Genomic DNA, 7,043 nt, shown 5'->3' with positions numbered 1-7,043 from the left:
AAAGAGTGCAAGAGGGAAAAGAATGTCATGGTCACCAGAACAACCACTGGCAACCAAAAATAGCCAACCGTTAAAATGCCTGGCCACTGGAGCCACTGATCCACGGGAGATAGATACCTGCGACAAAAGAATTGCGGGAGAGGGAGTGGGGTCGAGAGAGACAGAGGTAATGCAAGAAGAGGGGCCGTGGGGTAAATATGCCCGCTGTTGAGAGAGGAGAAATGTAGGCCGCGGATCGCGGGGTTGAAACTACAGCCACATTTTAACGGAATTTTAAAAAACGTCGCCGCGAAGGGAAAACCAAAGTCATGAATTTACGTTTTCGGGCCGTGCCCCGTGAAAAATGCGGCGCTAAACGGCCCTTTAAAGGTTGAGTTGACATCACTAGCTTTTTATATTCCCACCTTTGACCTACGTAATTTGTTTAGCTTGTATTACTCTTGAAAGTCTGATGATCCTGTTTTCTGCTGATTTTTAGTCCCTTTTTTATTAGTGAGTTATCCACTTTTTCCATCTTCAATGAAACATATCACGTTGAGTTTTGTATTGATTTATGCTGATACACTTCTGCATACCTGCTTACCATTTGTAATGTTGTCATTTTGAGAATCGTGCAGATGATCGGAGGAATTATCAAATTTTGCTCAACTACAAAGGAAGCGATATGAAGGAAAACCAATAAACAATACTATGATTGTCAGTTCACAAGTACCTTATTCATTAGAAATCTAACCCATATAAAGTTTTATTCTGCTCATAGTCTAGCATTAATTCTATCATTGCTTCAAACTTTTCCTTTGATGCTTGTTTACCTGCAATTTCTCGCGTCCTTGAGGATTTTGGTAGCCGAAAGGGATGTGGATCCTCTCCAATTATTATTTGATTATAGGGGGTAAATATCTGAAATTCAAGCTATCCATCCGAGTACTTCGAAAAAAATGTATTCCCAACCATCCAAAATTTATGGATGGGTGGGATTTGACAACTCTAACCTTATCATGCTAATTAGAGAGGATCAAAATCCATATGGTCATGTTTGAAATTAATTTTCTTATATTTTTTGTTCCTATTACTATGATCGACGTTTTTGACATAAACCCAACTATTCCTCTATCATGTTATGCCAAGTTGTGCTATGCCCTATTGATTTTTTAATTGATCGCATTGAGTTCACAATTAATTATTGTAACGTGATATTTGAATGAGAGTTTAATGCCTCATAATACTGCTCATTGTATTCTGCCGCATAGGATATTGATAGCAAGTATAATTATGGGCTGAGTCAGCCCCTCCTAATGCTGTTTACCTGAGAAAGTGAGTAGTATTATGCGGCCAATATGAAATGTTGCGACACATATTTCATTTTTAGCGTAATCGGTTCGTATGTTGAGTACAATGCCATCCAATTAGTGCAATAAGCAATAGCTATAGTAGCGCTTTGGTTTATGATATGCCCAAAATGGTTTGGTTATGCTGCTGGATACCTCGACCTCACGGTTGTTGTTTTGTGTTCATTAATCTAGTATATTTGGCTAATTTTGAGTTATCACTTTTGTTGCAATATGTTTTTCCTATGATGGAGTTTATGAGCTTAATCAAGCGTGTCTGACTTGGCATCATTGTACTTGTCTTCACTTTTGTTGCAATAGTTATCACTTCATTATTTCTCATTATCATTCCACCATCCTCTTTTTGGTCGACTTCAAGAGCTTGTCACATAAATTCTTCCTAGATTTGATTATTCTGCTTGTGAATTGGGTAAAGATCAGTATGTTGGGAATAGTGTTGTACTTATTAGCCCTATTGTGACTTAGGGTTTCGTGATTTATTCTCTTTATTAATGGTTATTATTGAGTCATTGGGGTGTATGTGTTAAAATATTGATTAGAAGCCGATGAGGTTTAAATTTTCACTTCATTAAAAGATATGCATAGTTGTAATGCTGCAAAATACATGTATTTTTTTTTTATAATTTTTTTTTTGAAAATAACATCTTTCATTACATCATATTATGTCGGTATACCTTTCAACAAAATGGAGTTATAGAATTGAAAAATCATCCCCTTACCGTTGTCAGGATACTCATGTTTCACTTGAATTCCCAATTTTGAGGATGTACAAGCCTAACTACATTTAATTTTATTAATTATTTTTTTCTATGTACTTCCCAACAATCAATTGCCCATTAACATCATTTCTTCGAAAATGCCTGTTTATTTTTCTTGGGTATTTGGTTGCCTTTTATTTTCATGTTTTTACCTTCTTCTTAATAAGATCTCTTCCATGTCACTCATATATTTCTTGCTAACTCTCAATCACAAAATAGATATGCATGTTTTGATCATCTACGGCTCTATTTAAACGCCTGTATCCTCTTGAATTAGCACCATATTTTTTCCTTTCTCATGCTTTTGCTTGCCTCTCATCTATACAGTTTACTCGTAGCAACCTCGACAACCTTGATAACCTTCTCCTTTAACTCAATTTCCAAATCATCCTGTCTTCTTTTTACTAGGAATCTCTCTGTGACTCTGTATCAAGATCTACAACTCTGTCACACTATGACCACATGAATGAAAAATTACATAATCATTATATTTACTCCTTCATGAGCTTTGGCCATTTATTTATTCACATATCACTCTTTGATCATGTCTTTATTAAAAATTACATAATCATTATATTTACTCCTTCATGAGCTTTGGCCATTTATTTATTCACATATGATCACTCTTTGATCATGTCTTTATTTGTCATCTCTATTCCCGTGATAAATCTAGAAGCATTTCAACACCCTCAATGGAAACATGCTATGAAATGTATGTTGATATGGATGTTTTAATTTTTGACAAATGGGAATTGGTTGCTCTTTCCCATGGGTTGAAGTAAAATTTCGCGTAGATGGGTTTTCATTATCAGGTTTTGTCTTAATGGCTCCATTGATCGGGCATGAATTCCCAAGGATTTATTACAAGTTTGCATGTCAATTATTTTGTAACTTTCTCCCTTGCTATCTGACTCGAGTCTGCGCAGCCTATTTTGCAAATTAATATTAATAACACCTTTTATAGTGTTTGAATGAGGCAACATTTATATGAAGAAACCTTCTAGGTATCATGCTTTGTAGGAAAGACATTACCACTTTGGAAGGATGATTATGGGCTTAAGTAGAGTTCACAAGCTTGGTTTGGTAAATTTCATAATGCACGTAACAATAGTTGGCCTTCGAAGAATCATTATATATTTTGTAAACCAATGCTAGATGTTTATAGAAATAATAGATTTTTTACCGAAGAGTGATAAATATGATTCTTTTTTAAAGGTAAAATACTATTTCTTTCTATAACTAAAGATTTGGGATACCTTGAATTTTTTCGTAGAGTTGAATTTGTTTGAAGGAAGAATGGTGTCTTATCTCAAAAAAAATGCCATTGACTTCTTGAAGAAATTGGCTTTTAGTTTGCAAATCAGTCAATTCATATATGATGATGTAATATTTGCTGAACTACTTAACTATCGAAGATTAGTTGAATTGTTTATTTATTTGGTAGGTACATGTTCGTATATTTCTTTCAGTGTTAGGGTCATAAGTTGAAATGCAAGCCCAATGATGAAAGCATTGGGATATTATTTTTTGTATTCTCAGATACATAAAGAAGGCTGTTAGAAGAGGACTATTGTGTGCCTGGCTCAAACACCTTAATATTGAAACATGCAGACGTTGCTGGATCTGTTGATGCCAAAAAAATCAATTTATGGTACCATATTTTTTGTGGGAGATAGTCACTTTAGAAGATTAGAATGAAACTGTTGTAGTGAGAGTTGGTGTTGAAGTGCAAAGGAACTAGGGCTGCAAACAAACCGAGCCAAGCCAAGGTTGACTTTGAGCCAGCTTGCTTGAATTCTATTCAAGCTTGGTTTGAGCTTGATTCGAGTATCACTATAGGATTGTCAAGTTAGTGTCAACTAATTTCAATGCTAATATGCTACAATTCGACACATCACTGTATTAGCGGTGGATTATATCACATATATAGTCCATGAAAACATGGGCAGCACAAATACAATTAGCATTGATTGTGGCCAAAGCAAATAAATTGCATTGATATTAGCATCTGACATTGTAGACTTTTGTCAGTTTTGATGTGACTGATGACAACGACGTAAATGTTAACTAAAGAATTTGCATTTATCATTTTTGGATGCAAACTTGGGTAGTCATTCACATCCACCATTTTCTTCGGAGAGTTTGATAATAAATATAAATGATAGGATTTTTACAATCTGCACAATAAATATCACAAATCTTTTACTAATTACTAGCACTATAACTATAACAAATAATATATTGTACAAACATCCATCGACAATAAAAGCAATTAGAATTTAACAAACACTATTTAAATATGCCTATGACATAAAATATATATACTGATGATAATGTCTAAATATTAAACAAGAAAAAAATACATAAGTTTGTTTGAGACATCATCATCAGACTCATTATCCTACATAATATATTGTACAAACATCCATGGACAATAAAAGCAATTAGAATTTAACAAACACTAATTAAATATGCCTATCTATACATAAAATATATATACTGATGATAATGTCTAAATATTAAACAAGAAAAAAATACATAAGTTTGTTTGAGACATCATCATCAGACTCATTATCCTCCTCATCTACCGAACTTAGAGGCCGCTTGCCACGACGATCTACAATTTGCTCCACTAATCGTGCTACAATGACCTTGACTTTCAGCTAGCCCTCATGTAGCCGAAGAAGCTCCTCAGTCATAACAGTGACATGCCAAACAACTTACTCATTCTATGATGATCATGACCTCGGTCCACCCTGAGCAGCTCAAGAGTACTCGGTCTCAAATGCAATACCTTTTGCTCTCAGATCGTACACTCTCCCATTCTTCTCTGTCTTTTGCCTATACATCTCAAAATCAGATTGCCCGGTGATAGATTGACTATTAGTACTAGCGACGGTTGGACTTTGGCTCCACATTTGGTTTTGTGTGTCTCGAATGTGCTCAAAATTTTCCTATATAATTAAAATCAAGAATTAATTACATTTTACATTAATACTGTAATAAAAATATGGAAAATCAAAGTTTTTTACATTTAAATGCCGAGAAAGGTTGGAGATCCGCTGTTGCGTCCTCAGGTATCGATGCATCCAAACATACAACTTTGCAGTGTTGGTCGATCAAGCTACTGAGCCTGTGGAAATCTGCAAATAATAAGTATTAGATAATTACATCATTGAATTGCGAAAATTTTAATGGATATTTCCAAATTTCGGTAGTGCTCTGTGTGAGTTAGATCTTCCAATGTGGAGTGGAGTCAATGGCTACCCCATTTATCACATTTTGTTGATTTGTTGCCCTCTTTGATAATCAAGAGATGCTCATGATCTAGTCAAGCGTACCCAAACCTCCTACCCAACCCGAACAGGTTGTTCTGCCTTCTTATGGGTCGTCATGACTATATTATCCAACTGATTACCAAGGTTGTGAGATCTGGATTTGACATAAAAACGAAAGAAGGAAATGTTCATGGTTCACTGATTCAACCAGGGTTGAAATGGATGATATAATAAATTATAAATTTATTTAAATATGACAAATGATATATTTTAAAAAATTGATTATTAAAATTTGAAATAAATACATCAATATTTAAATAATAAAAATCATAATAATTTTTAGAAATTATTTTAAAATTTAATAATTATTTACTGATTACCAAATACATCAATATTTAAATAATAAAAATCATGATAATAAATATAATAAAAATCATAATAGTTTTTAGAAATTATTTTAAAATTTAATATTTTTTTTCAAAAAAATAAAAATGAAATATAAAAAATTGCATTATGTTAGTGTGTGTGTGTGAGAGAGAGAGAGAGACAGAATCTAAAAGGAGTAAAATCTCCCAAGACTCAGGTTTCCACTTTCCAATGCCAATCGGCCGATTTTGCACATTCCAAGCCGGTTCTAACCTATTAAATTCGGTTCAGTGTAGGGGCGGTTTTTAAGCATGCCTGAACTGGACCACCGGCAAGTTCACGGTCGAACCGGTTCTGGTTTGATTTTCTAAAACATGTCGATTACTCCCGTGAGCCTAAAAAATATGTCAAATTTGTTGGTTATGATATGATAGCTAGTGTAAGGGCCTTTGTAAATTAAAAATTATGCAATATTTATTAGAATAACAAAATAACTTGAAATTATAATTTTTTTTAAAATTAATTCATTCTTCCTAAAAATCTCTAAACCACATGTTCTGAATCGTGATCCAGATCTTTCAATGTGGAGAATTGTATCTACTAATGATCATCGTGATACTTGACCGGGTAGCTCGAGGGGTAGAATCTAAAATAGAGATGTTAGTTACACAATGTATAGAAAATATCACTCAACTTATTATAGAATAATAGATAATTTTCAAGTTTCCCTTTCACTCAATTTATATCCGATCGGTAGTGCCCTATCTCAAAGGTTAGGAGTAGAAAGACCCGACTTATATGAGGAGGGAGGTGGTGGTTGATTGCTCATAATAGAAGGTGCGAGAGGGGCTATAGTGGTAGGATCGGGTAGTCAAAAAGGAGCAGAATGTCTGATCCTAGCAAATACAAAAGGTGCGAGAGGGGTTGTAGTGGTGTTGGTGGTTATTCTGATCAACACAACACTAGTCTTCTTCGATGCAGAGCAAGTAGCTAACTTCTTCGTCCTTCTATAAGTACTGAGTTCCTGAAGTGGAGGTCTGTGAGGTGGCTGATTTCCGCTACCACTTGAATCCATCTGTAATATAAAGAAAGATATTAATAAAATTAGTACTAAGCGATAAAAATAAAAATAATAAAAATGAGCAAAAAAAACAATGTTTTCAAAATTTTTCTCACAATTAATACTATTAAAATTAGAAAAAACAAGAATTTCATTGTAACGAGAATGTTTTTGTATTATCAATAGCTAGCATGAATCCATTTGAACTTTAATTTGATCTCAATTTCTCAAC

At 33.9% G+C, this 7,043-nt stretch overlaps 1 protein-coding gene across 3 annotated transcripts in view; it reads left to right on the top strand.

Moving 5' to 3' along the window:
* The window catches only part of LOC110027017 (ylmG homolog protein 1-2, chloroplastic-like), an 8,206-nt gene extending 7,407 nt beyond the window's left edge, over positions 1-799 (top strand). For 2 of the 3 annotated variants that reach the window (XR_002294288.1, XM_020728274.1), the window contains one exon: positions 618-799. The gene's annotated coding sequence lies outside the window, so the exon portion shown is untranslated. Of the gene's footprint in view, positions 1-607 lie in introns of all 3 variants that reach the window. The other variant, XM_020728275.1, reaches the window with a different exon arrangement.
* The last annotated feature ends 6,244 nt before the right edge of the window (positions 800-7,043 follow it).

Source organism: Phalaenopsis equestris, unplaced genomic scaffold (assembly GCF_001263595.1).
Source record: "Phalaenopsis equestris unplaced genomic scaffold, ASM126359v1 Scaffold000411, whole genome shotgun sequence".
Taxonomy (NCBI): domain Eukaryota; kingdom Viridiplantae; phylum Streptophyta; class Magnoliopsida; order Asparagales; family Orchidaceae; genus Phalaenopsis; species Phalaenopsis equestris.
This window is presented reverse-complemented; position numbering and strand designations above follow the sequence as displayed.